The 23,863-nt window shown below is 39.9% G+C and overlaps 1 non-coding gene across 1 annotated transcript; it reads left to right on the forward strand.

Annotated features, from left to right (window-relative positions):
* Positions 1-620: 620 nt before the first annotated feature.
* LOC148041616 (small nucleolar RNA SNORD36) lies at positions 621-690 on the forward strand. The gene has a single exon (XR_015692626.1). It is a non-coding gene; the product is annotated as a small nucleolar RNA SNORD36 (small nucleolar RNA).
* The last annotated feature ends 23,173 nt before the right edge of the window (positions 691-23,863 follow it).

Raw genomic sequence — 23,863 nt, forward strand, 5'->3', positions numbered from 1 at the left:
ACTGCTCACTTTGCTTGGTACCTGGCGTATATGCATAGACACTCTCATAATGATTCTAAGCCTATTCCAAAGTTGTGCATGAATGTCAATGTTAGCATTGATTCCCAACAGTTGGAGATACTGTATTTTCATGCCCTCTGTTTGCCTAGCAGATACTTGGTCCTGTTGGAAAGGATGTGCTGTCTCCAATTTTTTCAAAATCCTCCTAAAAACTTTGTAGATGAATCCTTATCTATGGATCGTTTCTGACAACATCAATCTTTTAAGAGGGATCATCTTCATTGATACCTTTCCAATGTATGGTGAAAGCTTTTTAATGAACAACTCTCTTTTTGAAGGAGTCATTCAGATGGTTGTGTTGTGTATTAGTGTTTGTGTTGTGAGTTCATTTATGTCAAACGAATGTGGTGGTTTCCTATGGAATTTCGTGTACGAGCTACGTTTTGGAAAATTGTGGTGATGGGGTCGTGGTTGGAGAATTGAAGCTGATGCTGATGAAAAAGAAGCAAACTTTTATATCCTTTACAAATTTGTTGTGATTTTTAGTTTGATAAGAGGTGTTAATGTATAAAGAGTTTTCCTTTCTTTGTATTATTCTATCAGAAACAGGTTATAAGTTGGGGTCGTGGTGGATGGATTTTTTTTTGAGAAGATATTGAAGATCAAAGTTGAGCTTTTCAACTGAACTTGTATTCCCTTTTTCCTGGGTCGCGAGGACGCTTCCTTATTAAGTGTGGGGATATGTTGAGTGTTGAAATGACTTGTTTTTTGGCTGATTTTTGTTGTTTTTGAGAGCTGAATGGTTGATTTTATGAGATGATTGATTGGTTTAGAAGTGGTTTGAGAGTGTTTTGGATTATAATGATGGTGTTTTGGAAGATCATGATGTTTGTTGGTGGTTCTGTGATGTTCTGATAGGTTCTGAATGGTTCTGTATACCTTCTGTTTTGCTCTGTTTTGGTCTGTTTTGTTCTAATTGTCTTCTGTAAGGAGGGATGGAGTATTGATTGATGAAGAATGAGATATTGTGAAAGTTTATTGAATAGTTTGTGAGAGTTTGGAATGGTTTGAGAATGAGTTATGTAGTTTTGATGACCTTCTGTAGGTCTTCTGTAGAGCTTCTGTTTCTGTTTTGTCTTTGTTCTGTTCTCTACTGTAGCTGTTCTGGTACTGTTCTGTAGACTGTTCTGTATGCTTCTGTAAGTGTTCTGTGGAATGTATGTGTGACTTTGGGAAAGTTTTCTAGCCTTGGAAAGAGGTGAATACAAGTGCAAAAGAGCTGAAAGAAGTGGAAGAAGTAGCTGCTGAAGACTCAAGTGAAGACTAGAGTGAAGTGACAGTAGTGAGCTATGAAAAGACACTGTAGTGGCTCTGGTGACTCTTCATATCAGACATACCTCTTGGGAGGGGTATCCACGACCTAAGAAGGATTATTGAGAGTGATTTTGAGAGATTGTAGTGAGGATATGATGTATTATTGATAGAGAGAGAGAGAGAGAGTCAGAGATAGCCAATTCTACTCAAACAGAGTGATTGTATATGAGAGATTGAGAGAGAAGACTATGAAGATATTGAAGATGAATACTATGTGATGTATTTCCATTCAAAGATGGTGTATTCCTTTGCTTTCTTTGTTCTATTGATGGATTTTGTGAAGATATTGAAGAATATAGTTGATTCTATTAAATCCGTGGGAGATCTACATGATGCTGCATGAAGATTTGTTGTGCCTGCTGTTCTTTTCTTCATTGTGATCATATGAAACATGATAAACAAGCTTGTTGATGTTACAAGATAGATTTTCTTGCAAGAGAATTCCCTTTTCCTTGGTGTTCCTCTTGGGGCTCCAATACGCCTTCCTCAACTCCTTGTTGGACATCACTCAGAAAAAGGAAGAAGAGATAGTGGATGCCATTAAAAAGAAGCTAGGGATTGCACGCAGAGCCCTATGAGCATGCCTACAGATACCACCACAACTTGTGGGAGTCAGCCTAACCGTTGAAGAGCAACAAAGATATCTATTACAAGCAGGCTTGACACCATAAGAAATAAGTGCAATAGGGTTTGCAAAGGAAGCATCCCAAGGAGACCAACAATGAGAAGGGGCTAGACTGAGCTTTGAGTTGGGACCTCAAGATGAAGAATTAGTCCCACAACCTCCTTTCCCTCCACGGCTAGAAGATCAGCAACAACTAGATGCTCCCACAGAAAGAAAAATTGCAATCAAAGAAAAGAGAAAGCAGATGGTGGAGGAAGCACGAAGGAGACTGGGTGCTAAATTGGCTATGGGGCCATCTACATCCATCTCACCAAGTCAAGAAGATTTCCCAGCAAGCTTCCACGCTGACCTAATAATGTGGAAACAACAAGAGACAACCTAAAAACCCTTCGATCTTAATTTTTGATTTCCCGCAAACTTGCATAGGATTCTACTAATCAAGGCGGTGGAAGAAGTGATTAACATTAGAGGGAGACTCGGGGAGAAGTGGCTAGCATGCCGAGTTCTGGCAAGATAAAGTTTTTGAAGTGCTTAGATCTGTGTCTGGCTTATGAGTGCCAACCCACATGGATAAGGTGCATCTATGATGTAAATATGGATAGTTGGCTAGCATTTTGTAACACCCTGCCCTTCAAATGGAACAACCCAACATTCATGCCATACCCTCGAAGAGTAGGAGTGGATTTTGACTCCAGTGTCCACAGCTGATACAACTTCCCTATAATCTACAATGCTAATTGTACTAAGCCTGAAGAGGCCCTTGTCTTCACACCCGAAGATTTGGAGGACTCTATAGTATGTTTTGTAAATGATTTTTCCTCTTGCCCCGACCCTACTTCCATCACCACATGTAATTACCTTAGACTACTTAGAATACTACTTAGACAAGATCCCACTCCAAAAACAAGAACACGGCCTTCCAACCCCCTATTTTGATCACAATGCCATAGACAACTACGCCATGACTCGATTGATGATGCGAGCTACTCTTCTACCTTCATTTTTCTCTTTCCTCCTTGAAGATATGAATGATAGCCTCTTTACACATTGCAATCATCCATTTCTTTCTACGACCACTCTACATGTCTGCCTGAACCTCAAAGGGTACTTGCAGAGTGGGTAATTCTTGAATAAATCTCTTAGGCCCCCATCTCCACCTCACTCCGATGATGAAGAATAACTTTTGTCATGACTATGTAACTCAAAAAAAAGGGAGAAAAAAAAAGAAATAAATAAAATGCAAGAAATTACAAAACAAAAAAAAGAAAAACAAAGAGAATGGAAATGGAAGGAGAAATCACATGAAGACGCAGCAAGTAGCACAAAGACCACAATCACTACACCTAGGGGCTCTCAAGTTAGGCGCGTCTGGTGGCCTTGATCGGCCAGTGTCTAGCCCCCTATCCCTTTTTGATCCCCTACTATACATGCTTCGGGCACCTCAAGGGCAGGATATACCTAGGGAGGTAACACTCGCCTACTGTCACCCTAAGCTACACGTACCGCACCTCCCTTATGCACAAACTACGTCCTCAAGTTCAAGACAACACCTAGGCTTGCTTGTCCCAACTCCCAGTTCCATGAGCACAAGCACAATGCACCACATGGAAAATCAGACGCACCCCTAGGTAGTGCACCTTCTTTTCTTTTTAGGTACAAACAAGGCCCCATCATCCATGCAATGCGCTCCCAATCTCCACCACTTTAACCAATTGAACAACTTCTTCCCAAGACCGATTCCCCCGAGACCCCATCATCATCGACTCGCATAACTACCCTTTTAAATCACCAAACCTTCCCCAACTCGAAGCCGCAAGAATCCTGGAACTAGCACCTGTCTAGGAGGGAGATCATCTTATACGACATGTCAGCATGCAGATGAAAGGCAGCAGATACAAACCAAGGTAGCCCAATCAAAAAGTGAATGAAGAATCTCATTTGGAATAGTGCAACATAAGGCAAGCTCACAAAAAGAGGGAGCTCCACCTACTTGACAAGGTCCTCTCAAGGATGAGGGACACCTTGTAAAAGGATGAAGAATGCTCTCTCAAGGATGACGATAAGCACCAAATATTCTAGCAAGGCTCTCTCAAGAATGAAGGAGAACCTCGAAAGGCCCTCACAAGGAAAGTGCGAGACATAATGTAATTCATTTTATGAGGAATACAGGTTTTCTCCTGTGCAAATGGTGAACTCTGAAGAGACATAAGGCAAGTTTCGCTCGTGTCATTACAACCTCGGCCGGTGAGAAGGGAGATCCTTCCAACACCATATTCAAGGGATAGATCCACTCAAGATCAGTGTCAGGGAAGGACCCGCACCAACTATATCTTCAATTTCAAGACCGGTCCACCCAATACCATCCCTCGTCATGCAAGGGCTTGTATACAAACTCAAAAAAGCCATCTATCTACACCCATCTCTCCTCCCAACCACTCCACATCAGTGCCATGAGATTGGCACTAAACTAGGAGGGGGGTAATGTTAACCTCAGCACAAGAAGAAAGCAAAAAAAGTGAAAAAGTGCAAGTTGGGTTACCTAAAAGAGGTGGCCCATGAGGGAATCGAACACAACGGATGAGGCAGGATGGAGAACAACTAAAAGAGCAAGGGCGGCCTCTAAAATCAAGTCAAAGGTAAAAGTGCATTTTTAAACGCAAGGTGCCCCTAAAATTGTCGTAAAAGAGCGTCATGCTCCCTCTTGTGCAAATTGTAAAACGTAGGTGGGCATTAGTAAGAAAGATAGAGGAAAAGGGAAAAAGGACCTTGCCACAATGGCCGGTCATGTAAAAAAGGGGATAAGGGGATGATCGCCCAAAAGGAATTTTGGGTTTTGTATATAAACCTGAAAAGTGAATGAAGAGCTCATTCTTTGGTGTGTGGCAAACCGGACTCTTCTTCTTCTCTCCTTCTCTTCTCTTGCTTGCTTGCTTGTGAGTGCTTGAGGGAGGGAGTGTGAGTGAGTGAGGGAGTGAGTGTGTGAGCCCTCCACCATCTCCTCTCTTCTTCTTGTCTCTTCTCTTCTCTTCTCTCGTCTCATGTGTGGCTATGGAGGATGGAGCTTGGAGGAAGAGGCTTGAGGATGCTTGAGCTCGCATCACGAATCGTGGAGCTATCGAAGTGCTTGAGAGAGGAAGCAACTCAATTGGGCATCAAGGTAAGCTCACTACACTCATAGAGAGGGATAGCACATTGACTATGTGAGAGGTAGCCATTAGTGCTCGCTTGAAACACTTGAACGAATAAGCGGTCAATGGGTCTTGGCGGTTGAGTGTGAGCTCCCTCTACATGAAAAAGAAATCTTCATATGCATCATCTTCATTAATGGGGAGGTGCGGAAGGATCTCTCACATTTTTTAAAGTCAATATTGATGTTGTAATTAAAATCTTGTGTGCACGAAATGCGAGATGTAAAGTTAAATATGTTTTCTCAACATCTTTTGGATCTAATAAACCTATACTAGCAAATCTTTTTACTTCATGTCTTTTCAATCTAATGAAACCCAATTTCCTTATGCTTTTTGTTGTCATGTATTGAAATCCCTTATATTTTTTTTGTTGAGGAGTTTGATAAGACAATTGTATTGAATGAGAACGTGGTTGAGGCCTAAATACATCTCATATATGTATCCCCTCTTTCGTGCATGTATTCTTCCCTAATAACTTGTTGATTGTGTAGATTGGAACGCTTTTCTAGATCCTTGTGTAATACTTTTTTTTGCCTTGAAAAAATGCTCCAAATATATGAAATGGAAGGACCAATTAATCTTATCTTATTAGAAAATCTTGTAATCTTCCTTTTTGAGTGCACCATTTTTTAGCAAAAGTTTTGAAATTGAGAAGGTGTCCTTTCCAATGAAATTGCAGAACCTTTTGATATTACAACCCACTCTTGCACCTTGTATTTTACTTGCTCCCATTCTACATTTCCATTATTTGTTAATGGTGACACCATGAATCATATGAGGAGAAAATTCTACAACGTGACTTTCATTTACCATTGCTATTATTAGGATAGTTTGATCCCATTGAGAAGAAAAAAGCTTAACCTAAATCCATTGTGGAATAACATATCAAATTGACCAAATATATTTGTAAAATCTTGCAATTTTTCATTCATTGTTGAATACTTAATGAGCAAGTGGGACACTCAAACTTTGACATTGGTGATGGGTTTTGGAGGGGTTTTTTCTATCTCTCCCCAAAACTAGTTAGATTTTTGGTCAAAATTGAAGGTGATCAAATGGTACAATTGACCGCACATGGCTCATTCTTATTTTCCTATACCAAATATTTCCTTAGTCTTGAGACTAAAAGAGATCCTTTTTCATCATCATTGGCCCTAATGGAGGTCCATTGTCTCAAGTTGTAATTGGATTATAAACTCTCAAATAGTGATTGGATGACAAAACCTACCTCAAGTAATGGTTGATTTCAACAAGAAGTTCTTTGGTGCCTAAATGATTATGTTGTCATAAAGATACACAATGCATAACTTGGTACTTACAAAGGAGCCAAGATATGCTCCCATCCCCAAGTTATAATGAGAAAGTGATATTTAAGGCACCAAAGTTATAAAATAAGGGGGGTTGAATTCATCAAAATCTGTATTCGACCTTCAATGAGGTTTGAGACATGTTTATAATAAAACTAGTTTCCTTAGATGATGCCCCTTATGCAAGGATTCTAGCACCTTGAAGATTTCTCACACTCCTACCAAGATTCTTCAAAATCATGTATCATCATTAGCACTAGTAAAATATCACTAAGGCATTTGATATTTCATAACCTTCTTGAAAATTCTCCAACTTGCATTAAACTATACTAGCAATACTCAATATGGAAAAAAGTCCTAAATATAAAGTAAAATTTTTATGCAAAGTTTGAAGATTCATTTCCAATGCATCTGAAGTGCCTCCAAACCCCACTCAAATAATTAGGCATTGCACCATAATTACCAAAAGTTCAGAAACTAATATAAAAAATTTTATATATAATAAAGAAGTCAGAATATGATTTCATTCTTCTTCAAATAAGCATTAAAATACTACTCTAAATCATCATGTGCATTCTACATTCAATCATTTCTACACTAATTTTTACACATCTTCCAAATCCTAAATATCAATGAGACTCAACATCCATTGACCAATCGCACAACATTCTCACAACTGTTCAGATCTCCTAAAAGACCTATGATTAACAGTTAATAAGTCTAAGGTTTTGACAACCTCAACACAATGCCTCTTCTAAGTTTTGTTCTACTTACTTGCCAATCTTATCATGTAGTCTAATTTATTCTTTTCAATATACCATGGCCCCAAGGTATCTAGTATAAGTGAGTAGACTATGCAATTTTCTTACTGCATCATTATGATTTGGCTTGATAGGGTATATTATTAGGTTTTGAGACAATGACTACCTTAGCTTTTCTCCCTCTTCAAGCCTTTCTCATTTTTTTATTATTTTTATAGAGTAGTCACTTCAAGAGTTTGAGACCTTGGAATCACTTCCACTTAAGCTTTGGTCATGATGTGTAAATTCACAAACTTGATCATTGAGAAATTTAATTCTAAAGAGCCTTAGTGGGACAATATGCTTACTATGTGGTGTGATTAGGCTATTGGCAACTATAACAAATAATATCTTCCTTTCTAACCCTACCTCCACATGCTTTTCCCACTTTGAGATTGTAAGATACACCTCCACGAGTCGCAAATCATATTATAAAGTTTTATCCATTTTCATCTCAATCAACAAATATTTGGTATATCTCATCAATCTCCACCTCTAATTGAGCAATACAATTGTATATAAGGGTAATTTTGTGTTGAGAGGTTTGGAAAGGGGGATGAAAAAGCTAGGGATCCCATTTTATCCAGCACCTTGAATGTCTTAGGAGCAAGAACACCCATAAATAGGTGAATTTATTTTGCCATATGTTCCTATTCTTAGTGTAGAATGGCACATGATGTTTTTGCCTAAGTCTTAAGGGCACTCATATCCCAAATGGTTTTAACAACACTCAACAAATATTATACATGGATATGCATTGTGATGCACTCTTCTCACCATTATGACTTTGTCATTAAGGATCTTTAGAGCACCCATCCATTTATGGAATTATTTTTCAAACTTCACAACATAAAAATTCAACTTACCCTTGTCTTAATGCATCAAGATGCTCATGCACATTTTTTAATGGTTCTTTGGCTTCTTTCAAAGAGATGTATCTTCTATCCTCATAGTCTCATCAAAGACTCCACTTCAAAAGAAGTAATCTAGGGAGGGGTTAGCTGTCAAGTATTCATAAATCATTGTGTCCTAAATTCCAACCCCAAAAGCTTTAGAGATGGTAGTACTCCACCAAACACTCCTCCTCAAGGATTTGATTCATGATGTTTCACACCTTGTGTGTAATCCCTCATTAACTCTCCATTGTTTTGCTTGGTCTTCATTAACACAATGACCAAACTATGGCTATATCTTTATGATGCAAAGCTCTTAATGAATTGAGATTTGTTAATGAGATCTAATGTTTTTATCTAGCATGTACTGCCAATTGTTGGCAATTTTGTCAAGCAAATATGAATGGCATTGCCTTTACTAGATACAAGAAGGATTGCTTTGATGCTCAAGTTTGGTTAAAACCAATCCATGAAGTCATACACATCCCTAAGGCTACCCAAATTGTTCATTTACTTGGTTATGGGAATGTCATTAAATTTCTAATAAGTGGGTGGTGCACCTAAGTCTCAATGGTTTGGTTTTTGCTTTATCACTTTGGTTACTATGTGTATTTGTTATCATAATATTTTCATGGCAACATCTTACATAGTCTCTTCACTCATCTTGGCTACCATAATTGTATGTAATATGCATGCAGTTTCATCAAGCTTATATTAATAAAGTCCATTATCTCTTCAAAACTCATAGGCCTCCTAAATTTAACTTACAATAAGCTCCCTTTGAAGAAGTGATGGGCTCATAGTAGTGGAGATTATTATCTCTTCAAAGCACATAGGACCCCTCAACTTTAACCACAATGGATATTTATGATAATATTTATAATAATCAAGCTACAAGTGTGATATTTGAGTCATTTATTTACATATACATCTAAGATAATTGTTCAATTTGCAAAGATTTCAAAACACTTTATTTTGGGCAACGAGGCTTACTATTGTCTCAATAACCAATATCGATATATGCTTCTACTCTTACTATACTAGATTCTTAAAACAAACTACAAAACCCATACCTACCCTTGATTCCTCATATGATTAACATTATAAAACAAGTACAACTTATTAGGAAACTAGTAAATGAGGTGCACTAGCTTTTAATCTTTTCACATCCTACAAATGTGCTTGATCCTTGAATGTCATGTAAGTGAGGTGCTCCTTTGCAATGGTGCTCCTCTCTTTTAAGCAAAGAGAAATTTCATTCCTTATCCTCAACAATCTAAGCCTTGATACCTTATCCCATATCCTCTTTCTCCATGCTCTTCACTTCTACTTATGTAATATCCCACCCTGTATAGGAACCCCCCCTTTTAATTAAAAGTATTTGAATTTTTTTTGCTACTCCCCCCTTGTCGATGTTGCTAACTAGCAGAGGAAGGGGGAGATGAAGCACATGATGACAACCGTGCACTGGAGATAAGCGGGAGAAAGAAGGAATGCCAACGAGGCAAAGTATGCCATCCACAAAGAAGGAGAAGAAGGTGATCATGGTGAGGGGGGAGGCCACGTGGCCTACCACCCCCCCAACTCTCAACCAGTCCTCCATGCAAACAGAAAGTGGTGGATGGACACCACCACCACTACTCCACCTCCTCCCCACGCCCCCCCCCCCCAATAATACATTCCCTCCCTACTATAACCCCCCCCCCCCCCCCATCATAAGGGGATAAGAGGCCTGGATGCTGCAGAGGTAAAGAGAGAGACAGAGAGTGTGTGTGTGATAGAGAGAAAGAGGGAGAGAGAAGAGGGTAAGTGAGAGAGAGAGAGAGAGAGAGAAAGGATATTCCACGATTCTTCCTCCCTTTCCCCTCCTAAGAGGGTGGCCGCACACACCTATCTCTTCCCCTTCCTTGTGAGATTGTCCCCTACCCCGCAAGCCAATTCCCCCCAATTACCCCCCCTCTTCTCAAGCAAGTGCCTACTAAAGTCCCTATAGAGATTGCACCTAGAAGCGAGGAAGATCAAGTATGGCCCCCAAGTGTAGAATGTAACGCGCGGATGAAAATCCCACAATCTGCAACAAAGCCTCAGGCGAGGGTATCACCGCCAATACAACCACAGTACCGAATGTAAATAATACATTTCTAAGTTGTTAGCTCCTTGCTTTGATTCTCACATGAGATGCATTAGACCTGTACTATGCTGCACTAGAATAGCTCATTGAAAACGATAAATCTCATCTCAAATACTCGAAGATAGAGTTTGCAAAGTGCATGTATCAAGAGAAGTAAATTGCATTTAGTTGCTATGAGATAAAATCCATACACAACATAGGCAACATATAAGATTCCAAAGTATTGTCAACTCCCCTTTTCTCATAAATAATAGATATGTTTTTTACCTCACTGAAAGTACGTTGTAGCTTGCACGTCTAATGATTGCATAGTAAGCAACCAAATTTAAAGGAAATTCATTTTAAGAAAATCTAGGTCGTTGTCCAAGACCTTGCTAACGTCATGAACTAATAGCCCATGTTTGTTAGATTGGGATCTTGATGATGTGCGTAATTAGTATAAGCATTGATCCTAAGGATTAAAACTAAGATGCCTTGAGATCCATCTGATAACTACTATGTTTATCAATCCTATTCGGGATTGGGCTAGATGCAAACAACAACTCCAAGCCTCAAAGGCAAGTGGAGAGCTCAAGGATTAAGAAACCCTAAGTCAAAGGAAAGATCGATACTTTTGTACTTGTTGGGAAGAATATTGGGTTGACGATCAACAAAACGTGCATCTTGTATAATTGTATGAGAGCCTAACTTATGTCTTAGCCGAAGTGTTAAGTAAATTTTGCATGGTATCGCTCTTAGATCCCAAGGGGGAGAGTGAATATGCAATGGAAATGTTATCACATCTATTCTTACATTGTTTGGAAAAATACAATTGGTTTTGTTGGTTGTTCAAACATGCTTTTACATTTAGTAGGTTGTTGAATTGTCGTTTGGATGATTATTCCAAGTGTTTGTGCTTTATGGTAAATTCATGGCAGGGGTCTGTGATGACAAATTGCCATGAGGATAAAGGAATGTTTTCTTGGAAGATGGTATTAATGTTTTCTTGGAAGATGATATTAGGCTAATTGCCTTGATTGTGCTTGATTCTTAACCAAATTAATTAAGGAAATGTTCTTTACACATGTGGATCGTCTCCAAGATCCATTGCAAATTAACCCAAGAAGGGCACTACTTGATTCATGGGCCGAAGGTCGATTTGGGGAAAAGGCCAACCATGAAAATGGTATTTCACTCCTAAGCGGCTTGTGGGCTAGGTGGAGTTCTAGACACCCCTTGCCCGTCCAAAATGGAGTTCAAGACTGTTGTGGCCCCAACGTATGTGGCGTTGGAAGATCCTATTCTAGATAAAGGATGGAAATCATGGTGCCATGTGATTTGGACCCGATACTTCTGCAAGGCAGAAGGGAAATATAATTTCTCATGTATGGGTAGGAGACAAATATTAACTTGAAGATAAGTTAAGGAACTTGTTTGTTAAAAGGACTCATTGCTCTGTTTTCGTGTTTGTGCTATAAATTACGTGAACGAACCATGTTTCCTAAAAGGCTTAATTAAGGAAGCTGATTTTAAATTTCACACATAAATGTGATAGGACCGAATTAAATAACTAAAGAATACCTATCGAGGAAAGCGGGTGGGTGGAACCCCCAACGGGTCTGTCCTATGGTAGGGTGGTCCCAAAGAAATTGGGAGTATTTACTACAACACCAACAACAAGAAAAAAGCGGGAAAATAAAAAAATATGAGAAGCAAGAAAAGGTGTAGAGAAAGCATGGAGAAGGTGCCCAAAAGAATAATATGTCTGAAAAAAATCCAAAATCATGGGAACAACCGCCAAAAGTCCAAGGCCCAGCCGCCAAAGTCTAGAGAAGTTAAAAGCACGAAAGTGCACCTTTTAAATGCAAAGGTGCTCTCAAATCCCTGTTAAAGAGCGCCAGGCTCCCTCCCGTGCAAATTGTAAACTTAGAAGGGTGTTAAGACTAGCTAGGAAGGGAAAGAATGGAGAAAAATGGTTCTCCATGTTTGGAGCTTGGAATAAGACTATTGTGCAAAAGCTAGGTCTTATACAACTAGATAGCTGCTCTTCATGGGGATGATTGCAAGTACCCTTTCTCATGAACTTCTGTGAGTTTCTTTTGAGCCGATTTAGATGGGTCCTCTTCCAACTAGAGTGCCAAGTGTGTGAGAGGTACTATCAAGGACTAGTGGGTTCCTGGGCCTAGAACCAGCTCGAGGATAGTTCCTAGGAAGAGTGTCTAGAATGCCACATATAGCATTATGCCCATGTGTGCTTTGAAGTCTAATGTCCATGTGCAATTAGTCCCCCTATTATTAATGTGCATTTTTAATCTTTAGGTTGTGGCTCCCTCAAGGGTTCAAGTGGTGGCCTCATATAGCTACTTCGCTCTCCCCTACATTTGATGCCTCCCAAAACCACATTGGATTATCATTGCATGTCCAATGAATACTAAATCTTTGAATCAAGCCCTCAAGTTGTACCTTACATGGGCCTAGGCAAAAATGTGAGTACAAGTGACTTTAGTTTCTAAAGAGTGGTTATTGGTGCAATGGTTGAGCTCTTGAGGGTGCATAGTTAGCAACTACGACCCCTCTAGATGTTTGACTTGCCAATATTTTGAGGCTACCTAATGCATGTCTTGCAAGAATCTCCCTTTGGGATGTGTGTTTATAGCTTGATTAACCCTAATTACAAGGTTTTTGCTAGAGTTCATTCCATTCTCTCATCTAGCTTTTGGGTGCATTTACCATGGGACATGGGCTTTGAAGCCTTCTTTTCTTTTCTTTTTTGGTGGTCGTGCCTTGAAGATGTTACCTTAGCAAATGTGGTTGTCTCTTCTTGGGCTCAATTGTTTGTGGACATGAGTGCTTGGTTGTTCATGTTTGAGAGAGAGTTAATGCATGAAGTGGACATCCTCTAGGTAAAATGCCTTGATGGGTCTAGTGCAAAATTGGTATATTCTATCATTTTCTGCACATGGTACATTTTTCTTTTGATAAGTCTTTAAAACTCTTCAATATAAATGGGCCAAGGATTTATAATTTCTATGTGCTAGTGCAATGTCATACACAAGATCAAGCATTCTATTTAATGACTTCCTCCATTGTCATGTGGATTAGCCTCAAGAGTGCATGCACGTGGTGTGTAAATATTGTGCAACTAATGTACTACTAAATGCAGCAACAAGTATATGCAATGTGCAACTCTTGTAGTGTGCCTAAAGAGTTGTGCATAAAGCTAAAGCATCTATTAGACTTAATGTGTGGTCAATGGTCTTGTGAGAGCCATAGTCAATAAGCATGTAGTGAACATGTGCATCACATGGGCAAATGAAACATGTGCATGGGCATGCATACATTGTGGGCATGCTCCTAGTACCTATCTTATATATGATGGAAATCTTGTGATCGTGGTCTGCTATACTTGAGGTTTGCTTCAAGGTGAGGTAGTCTAATCACATGAGAATCTAGATGAATTTGATCTATGTGAGATATTGTCAATTGAGAGGCTAGAAATGTGAGGATAATCCCAAGATATTGATGATATGAGGATCAAAGAAGAGATGATGGTTTAAGTGTTAAATCCATTTCATAATGCCCTTAGGGGATTGGGTTTGTGTTGCCCCCTGTGAGTCCAGAGGTATGTGACAATAGTTGGGTTGGTGTACACTAGTTCAACTTATCAAGGTTGGTGGGCCATTGGTCAATGAGTGCCACATCACTTGGCTAGCCATGTGTGTGATTGGTGAGGTCACCAAATGGCCAAGCAATCGAATGGCTTGGGCTAGCATCCAAATGGCATGGCCTAGTGGCCAAATGGCCTAGCCTAGTGGTGATTTGCAACAATTGGCAGCTGAGTGGCCTAGGCTAGCGACGGAATGTCATGGTCATAGTGGACTAGCTTGTAAAGAGCCTTCAAATCTAACCTCCAAATGGTTGAAGGTGGCCGTATAATATAAATGAAATGATAATAATAATACATCTAAGGTCGGCCAAGGTGTTTCCTTCAATCGTCCATGACATCATGATGATGGAGTATGCTAAATGCAATAGGCCATATGGCCTCTTCTTAATTTGGATAGGTCAACAACCTCAACATGTTGTTTCAGCCTCAACCTTCAGCTTGACATGGTCATTCACTAACCTTGATGCACCTGCTCATGCGTGGCACTAGTGAATTCTTAAGATGCCATATCAATTGGGCTATTACAAAACTAAGAGAATGATAGGCCACCGTGATACCTAGGTTGTTGTTTTTGAGCTAGATGACAATTGTGAGTGCAGGGTGCTATCTTGATTGTCTAAGGGGTTAGCTAGCATTAGTTGGAGGGGTGACTCGATACATTATTGAGTGTCGAATTAATTGCAAGTTGATGATGGTGCTTGAGCTAATTAGAAATCATGAATATTATCGATTCACATTCTTGGCAAATCATTCGAATGTGTGGCATACTTATTATAAGCATCCTTCCTAACAACTCCCGCTTGCATGCCACATGGAGGTCATCATGATTGCACATAACGTAAACTAGCATTTTGCGCTAAAACTCATGCAAGTGCAAGTTGCTATGCCAAGGTACTTTGTTTTGTAAATCAAGGGTGTTTTTCCCCTTCCCCCTCCATCCTTTTCTCTCTCACACACTTTTTCTTTCTCCCCTTCTCTCTCCAAATAGCATCCATATTAACTACACCCTAAGCCTTGAGAGAGCTTCTCTTAAATCATTATAGCACTCCATGGTAGGATCCATTTTGCACAAGTAGAGGATTCAAAATATGACCAAATTGTAGCTGAATAGAACATAATGTTTTATGACATTTGTAACTAAATAGAAGGCCAATGTTTAGAGAGTAAGTTTTCAATGCAAAAAGCTATTCATCAAGTCTACATGAACCATTGTCAGCTTTTTCTTACATGTCATGGTGATAGGGCATGCAAAACACAAGCCACTAGCCATCAATCTTTCCAAATAGAATTTTTTTATGCTTTATACACCATACTTAGCAAACTTAAATCCATGGAACATAAAGAGGAATACATTAAAGGACTTTGCAAATAGTCACAAGCTGGAACACAAAGGGGAATACATTAAAAAGCTTCGAAAATAGTCATCAAGATGCTTCTTCTGATTGCAATGTTTATTAATATCTTAGCCTAACCCTACATGCACGACAATCTTGGCATTTGCTCCATGACTACATGTGTTGGTTTCTCAATAATGAAGCAATGTTGGATGGGCTACAATTCCCTTCCTTTTCAAAGCAATCCCCCCTTAAATTACACCAGGTGGGTGACATCCTAGGGATGCAAGCACAGGGAGCTTCTGGATTGAGAGATGGTGTTTCTCTATCTAGCACTTGTCATCCAAAACAAGTGCCTTAGAGGCTCCTATTGTCCTTGAGCCAACAACTGCCATAACACCACCCACAAATCTGCTTAACATGCTAGAATTGGATTTTAGAGAATCAATGGAGCAACTGATGGACAAAACCCTAGAACAAAAAGAAGCCCATGAATCCATGATTGAGGAGTAGAGGGCACAACTATAGAAGGTCATGGATCTTCCCCTCCCATTTGAGCTTTGGCTAATGCAATGCAAGTAAACCTTGAAGAATCAATACAAGAATATCAAGTACAGGAAAAATTCAACAATACAATATTTTTTGACTTTAAATTGGATGAACAAAATAGGTTCATGAAGCCACTACCCCTAGGCACATTGCGAGTTATCATCTGAGTAGCTTAAAGCATAATAGAAAAATGGGCAAGTCAACTTGATATATAGAAGGCTTTAAGGAATCTTGTTAGCCACAGGAGGCAAAAGTAGATACCTTACCATGAAACCATGGGAAGTCTAGCCTAGACAACTAAAATGGAGATGCCCCATTTGAGAAAATGACAAGATAGCTTGGCACACCTTTGTCTAGTCAAGTGACATTGCCAAGGTGAACCCACTCCATCACCCCCTACCCTCATCAATATTGCAAAAAATACAATGAGAACATGGTAGGTATAACTTTCCCAAAATTCCCAAAGTAAGGCCCAATGACAACAAGAAGACCTACCTTTTCCAGCCCCTTGACCTCATCTCATCTTTTACCATCTTTGTGAGAAGATCCACTAACTACTCGGATCCTTTTTTCATCACCACTTGCAACTATCTCTACCTTCTCATTGCATTACTCTAGTCAGTTTAGGGCTAACTAAGTGGCAATAATACAACTTCACTTTAGGGCTGCAGTATTACTTCCTTATTGTATTGAGTTGCCAGAAGATATGGTCAATAGTCAATTTGCCTTGTGTACACATCCCTTCTACCTTGAGTTGCACTTGTAGTTATCCAATTCACTAAAAAAATACATGGTTAATATGGGATGCCTTCAACATGCACTCAAGCTAGTTCTTGAGTAACATGTCTACTTGTTAATTTATTCCAAAGAAAGAAAAAAGAAGAAGCACAATGACATGCTCAGAGCCCCTAGGGGTCCATCCCTTAGCCCATGCCACCACAGCACATTCCTAGGGCACATTAAGTTCAAGACAACTCCAGCATGCTTGATGTACGTGTCAACTTGGGTGCCGCACTGCACCTAACCCTACACCAACTAGGTCCTTAAGAGCGGGACAATGTTTTGAGTATACTCGAAACTCAACCTTCTCCCAATTGCACAGCACATGCACTCCACATGCCAGTGAACAAGTAGACACACCCCTCTTGGAGTGCACAAAAATATGACATGTATATGAAGCACTTAAAGACCCATAAATATTTAGTGGCTTGCATTTTCCTCTTCCTAGGAACTCCCCTACCTATGACAACCATTGCCCTTCTTGTCTTTGTCCTATCCAATACTCACCATCAGCATATCTGAGCACACCCTCCACTAGGACTGTTGCATCACCTATCCCAAAACACTCTATCAACCTCGTTTTGCTCTGATTGGAGTGAGTACCATGTACTAGCACTAGACTAAGAGAGGGACAAATATTAATCGATTGAGGAAACAAAGACTTGAAGAGAAAGAATAACATGAAAGCCACAATTTTTTTTTGGAAATCACTAGGATTTGAAAAAGAACTTGATGATTGTAAACGAGGGCTAGTTAGGCTCCCTCTTATGCAAACTATAATTAAATGTAGTAGCACTTAGAATAGAAACATGGAATTGAGTGCATGCTTAGAGGAAAGACTAGTCTTTGGCCCAAAAAGGAGACTAGATGCCCAATGAGGATGGAAAAGTCCAAACCCTAAAAAGTTTTATAAAAAGTATGAAAGAAAATGGAAATGACTATTCACTTGTGTGCTCATTTCTTGTTCTCACTTTCTTGCTTTCCATAGAGAGAGAGAGAGGGGGGGGGGGGGGGGGGGGGGTGAAGCTCCCATAACTATGCTCATACTTCTTCCTCTTTCATGTGAAGGCTATAGAGGGTGAGAAAGGAGAACGAGTTCTTGCATGAGTCATGGAGCCTTCCAAGTGCTAACTTCATCCTCAAAGGAGGGCTAAGGGAGCTCACTACAATGGTTTTTGAGTTCTTGCGATATGTGAGTGGCTAGTGAGAGCTATCCAACAAATTTCATGTGTCAAACCTTTGAATGAATAGGAGTGTGTCCAATGGTCCCAAGACATTGAGCACATGTTGCCCAACACTATAGACTAGTAAGCCATCTATGTAGATGATGATGAAGACATCCCTATCCTCCTTAAAGTATCCATCATCTATATCCTCCCTATAGACTCCATTTGTCAACCCATAAAAGTCTCCTAGCCTATTACTTGGTCCAAATCCTAGAACTAACCACTCATAGGTGCCATGTCTAGTGTGCCATGTGGTCTTTGAAATGTCCTCTTCACAGATTTGGTGGTAACATGACCTAAGATATCTAAAAGGGCATCTACCAAGGGCATTTCATAAATGTTCCTTATGGTGACGTTGTTGAGTGCTTGTAGTCTATGTACAACCTTAGTCCACCATCCTTCTTTTTCATGAATGACACTAGGGCTACAAAGGGTTATTTACTTGGGTGGATGAAATTTTGCTCTTCTAACTCATATGCAGTTGCTTCTTTAGTTCCATCAACATTGTGTGGTTCATCTTATATGGCCCCTTAGCTAATAACAATACTAAGCCCAAAATCAATTTAATATTGTGGTCTATATTTATTTTAGGGAATAATCATTTGGGTAACTCCAAGGGCATCACATCTACATATTCCTTTAGCACATCTTTTACTTCCTTAGCTCCCACTAGGTGTTTTTACTTCCAAAGGCCTCATTATGCATGCATACACAATTTCTCCTTCCATTATTGATTTCTCCAATCTTTTAGTGCTACATGCCATGATTTTAGGTTGAATGCTAGTACTCATGTTAGATACAATCCCTTTTGATATTTGCTCTTGATCCAGAGCCCTTAAGTGGCTTGATCCTCGTAGTGTTGGTAGGGTCCATCTAGAAAGTCTGCTTCTAATTTTTGACACTAGTCCTCCAAAATGGATTGGGTTGAGGGTGCAAGTGTTGGCTATGAGACTATTATTGGTAGTTCAGGGTCAAAGTGTTGGTAATGAGACTAGTCTTGTATTGAGCTTGGATCCCTTGGATTAGTCTCCTTCCTTCCAAGTCCACTAGCCTCTTAGACACTCTCATGGTCTCATAGATTCTCTAGTTCCCACCAATCCTCCACCTCTGTAATTGGGTATGAGCATCACTGCCACAATGTAGAGTGCAGTTATACTCAGAACCGACATAGGTGGACACCGACAGCCTAACATAAAGTTAGAAATATGAGATAAGAAGAGAGACATAGTCAAAATAATAGAGACAAAGATTATATACTTAGAAAAAACTCCCAAGTCTATTGATATCAACATCCATTATAATAGTCTCATTAGAGACATGAATGACAATACCCAAATACACAGAGACCAACATTTGAGAAGTATCATAACTTCATAAACTCAAAGACAATAGAAATACATGAGGAGAGGGGAGTACTAATACCAATGATCATGACTCAAAACATACACTAAGGATAGCTCTGCTACCATCATAGCACCTAGGATACCAAAAGGTCGACTGTGAACTGTTGAACCAACCCATTTTGCCCAACCTAGAATATGAACCCCTTGCTTTGGTGAGCCTCTCCCTTTTATAGCTTGATTAGAGCTACAATATTATTTATGACCACATGACAGGCCAATGGCCATAATAGTCAATGTAGTCATCTGCTTGCCAATGCACCCCTAGGCATCTTAATTTCAAGGCTGCTAACTGCCACCACCCTTAATAGTGGCATGTACGATGGACTCAAACCCATGAGTTATTTCTTGATGTCACCTTCATCCTCAATATAGCGAGTGCATCGTGTTGCTAGATTTGGACCTAGTGCTAATGTGGGGGGGCAATGGAAGCTAGACCTAGAGGAGGGATGAGAGGAAGTAAGGGGTGGGGTGGGTTGGAGTGTGGTGGAGGCTAGAGGTAGGGTGTTGCTAGCAAACCAAGTGGTTGGGGTCACATTTGAGGGAGCAAATGATACTATAGGTGGCGTTGTTATAGCCAAAAATTGATAGGGTCCAAAGTGAAGGCTATGACATGTTATGAAAGACTAGCTTGATTGCGAGCTATTCCGAGTAAAGCACTCCTAGCTAGATTTGTTGCTAGGGATGATCAAATGCTCAAATGTGATGGGGGCAAGGTGGGTCTACAAGCCATCCATTTCTTATTTTTGTAGGGATTTGGCACTAAGAATTGCATGGATGCAGTGCCAGCATTTTAGGGATAGGGTTTTAGACTAGACAAGATGGGGCTTGGAGTTGTGTAACGTTTGCTACGTTCATGATATTTTGATTGAGAGTGAAGGGATCTTTGGAGGGTGGATCGTCAGGGTTAGGATCTTTGCCTCCTTGATCTTTACCTGGATCATTAGGATTTGGGGATTCTTTTCCCTGATCATTATGCGATTCTTTCTTAGGTTTGGCTCCCTATGGGAGGTAACTGCTTCTGTGGTGTTTTGGTGGAGGGAAGAATTGGGCTCCGTTGATCAAATCTTGACTAGGATAGGAAATGCTAGAGTCCTCCATTTCCTGGGCCATGGCCCACTCTTCCTCTAGAATATACCTTTAGATATGGTTGAATTTTGCCTTCGAGTCTCAGTTTAGATCCAACACTGCCTATTGCAAGACTTTAATATGCTTCTCTACCTCAGTGTTTTGTTGCTCTAGCACTTTGCAATTCTCTGCCATCATTTTCCACTTCAGATCTATGGAGCTAGTGGCAATAGAGAAGCCAAAGAAGTTCATAGGCAGAGCCTTTGGTGACACATTCTCGTCACTTATGGTGGTGATGGGCTCTTCTTGGGTAATCTTCTTCCCTCTTCCTGGAGGCAGAGGCATAAGATACTTTGTTGCTATCCCTTTATCCCTAGATGATGGATCTATGAGGATTTGGAGCATAGGCGTTCTGGTGTGGGACAGGGCCACAACTTTGAATATGGTAGTAGAGCTCAAAGTAAAGTGTGAATGAGACAAGGTGGTTGAACTAGTAGGGGCACGTTTGCCTTCCTATTGGTGTGCGTGTGGAGTGGTGCTAGTCTATGGTTGGGTAGAAGGGGCAGACTGGGAAAATGGAACATGGCATTTTTGCTAGTTTGCTTGAAAAAAAAACACCCATTGGTTGTAAATGGGTTTATAAAGTGAAATGCAACTCAGATGGTTCGTTGGAAAGGTATAAAGCCCGGTTGGTTGCAAAGGGATATGCACAGCAGTATGGCTTGGACTGTGAGGAGACTTTCAACCCGGTTTGAAAGATGAAAATTGTAACAACAATTATTGCATTAGCAACTTCTAAGGGATAGAAATTATGGTAGATGGATGTAAAAAATGCATTCTTGAATGTTGACTTGGTTGGCAATCTTCTGGGTTACTAGTTCTGGCCTTATTCTTGGCTAATGAGTGTAACTCTTTTTGGTTATTGATTTAAGAAAAAAATTTTAATGTGCAAGTAGACCTAAGTAGAATCAAGTTAAGTTAAGAGGTAGTTCAAGCCCCAGCTCTACTACAAGAGTCAGTTCAATATCTTTTGCATCCTTGCAATGCTACGAACATCCCTAATGGTGCTTTTACTGATAAGTTCTCTAGTTCTTAACCTATGAATCCCTGGTTGCTACTTAGCAATGGTGATGACCCTCATGTTGTCAAGACTCAACTCTTTGCAAGGTCTCACTCTTGCAAGCTATTCATAGGGTTATCACCTAGCACATGGGTTCAAAGAAATCATGATGTAGAGATATAAATCATTGATGTGATGGTGCTCTACTAAGTATTCTTGATGGTTTGTAGAGGTTTCTTCTCCTTCTTTAGTTTTGATAGTATAGTTTCGCATCTCCCTCTCAACATCTGGATTTGTCTTGATGATTTTTGCTGCCCTACCCTTGTCTTTGTGTTATTGTAATCTCAAAATACTCAAATCTCTTCTAGTTTGAGTATGTTCCTTAGATCCCGCTTGTGCCATAGTCCTAAATGCCATGCAACCTCCCTATGTCTTAAATATAGCTAATCAAGGTGATAGTCTAGTCCAATGCAGGTGGTGCTATTATGGCCTAGGGTATCTAGATTGTTCATTGGCATGTAACAACTTGAAAGGCTCCTAACAAGGTGCTCCTCTTGGCAACTTGACCATAAGAATGTTCTAGTGCTTGCTAGAGTCCCTTCTATACTTGAAGATATGATAGTACTAAGTTTATTATGTTTGAAGTTATTCTAGTATACAACTCGATCAAGGTTCCCTCAATAATCAGTGCTCCCTTGAGCTTGGAATGGTCATGAGTACCCAAAACATAGATGATATATTGCAAACAATCACAGTCTCTTCTTCAAGGATTCTAGCTCTGACAATCAATACAAATCAACCCCCTCTTGAGGCCAAGATGTGTGGTCCCAAGGTCCAATAGCTAAGCCCATTAGAGGCAATGCATGGCCATTATATATAGTTGATGTTTGATTGGCCACTTGGAGTGATTTGTAGGAACATACCTTGGGGGTCAAATGGTGTGGTCTAGCTTAACTGTGTTCAATCCTTTCTAAGAGAGGTCATGCATTTTATCTATGTGTTTGAAGGCTATTTGAAGCAACGAGGTCTTCCACCCAATAATTATACAACATTGTGCAACGAGGCATGCAATTCAAGGTATCAAATTGGATACAGATTGAGTTGGACTAGTTAGATGGATAGTCCTCCCCTTCCTTAATATTTGCAATCTTCATGCCTACAATAAGACAAGTCACATCAAGGTACAAGCAACTCTCGTAGACCTTTTTTAACAATGGGTATGTTAGAGGGATGGGTATATTCATACTATCATTAGAGACTCCAAAGCACTAGTGCAAGGAGGTTGATGATATAATTAGAAATGAGTAGGACCCCCCATTGGCTAAAGAAGCACGAGGACTTTGAGGTAGAAGTCAACGGCACCGATTGGGCCTTTTTGTCAAATTTCATGTTTTATTTGGGATGGCAAGTATCGACTCACAGCATGGATGAATGAGATACACACATGTCAATGGCCCTAAATTGAAGGATTTTAACATTCTACAATGTGTTTGTTACTTACGTCATTGTTAATATAATTGATTATTTTCAACAGCCTTTCTAGATAACGCAAGGCAACATGTGTGCATTGATTTTTGCCTTGTGAAAGTGACAAGTGTGGTAGAGGGGGAGATTTTGTTGGCTATATCTTGTACGAGTAGGTATGCAATGGACCATTTCCTCATATGCTTGGATTTCCTTTATGCGCTAAATATCACGTGGATGATGAAATGTACATGAGACCTTGATATAGAATGTATACAGGTTGGCACAAAGGGGATTGTCCATACCTCATACAAGACATTGTTTGCAAAGCAATGATGCTAGGGTAGGCTAAACACGCAACTATTTTGGCAAGTTAATTGATGAGGCAAAGGCATGGTTGCAAGTGTATAAAAGGCCCATGCCCATTTCTGCATATGGTACAAGGCACCATTGATTGCACTTGCCCACGTCATGTGGAAGGTAGGTAGTTCTTCAACCCAACTTAACAATGTTTTTCCTGACACATTTTATCCCAATGCAATAACGTTATCTTTATATACCACATGTAGGATGAATATGATATGGCGGTGTGGCCATTTGAACAGAAACAAACACAGCTTTCTGACTTTGAGTTTGGAACCAAGTGGGGCGAGGCATACTATAGTGTTAACGAAAAGCTCATCAAGAAAACTTGACATTTGCTAAGAGTTGCAGAACCTAGCCTTGGAGAGATTATGTAAGGATATTAAAGGCCATGGAGAGTTCTGACATGAAAATTTGAACATTGATAGGCATGCCTAAACATAGGCTATTCTTGTTCATCTATATTATGTGCATCGTAAGTCCATAAGTTTGATGAATTGGTATTAAATGACATAACTTTGATTCGAGGAAATGAAAATGCATCGTTTTGAAGGTGAGAAAGGCAAGAGATCTTCTAGGCCATGTTACAAGATGGCAGAAGGAGATTGCTCTTGAGTTGGAAGGACTATTATAACATTTGAGTAGAACACAATTT

The sequence above is a fragment of the Lygodium microphyllum genome, chromosome 1 (assembly GCF_053477565.2).
Source record: "Lygodium microphyllum isolate KBCC chromosome 1, Lygodium_microphyllum_v1.1.10, whole genome shotgun sequence".
NCBI lineage: Eukaryota > Viridiplantae > Streptophyta > Polypodiopsida > Schizaeales > Lygodiaceae > Lygodium > Lygodium microphyllum.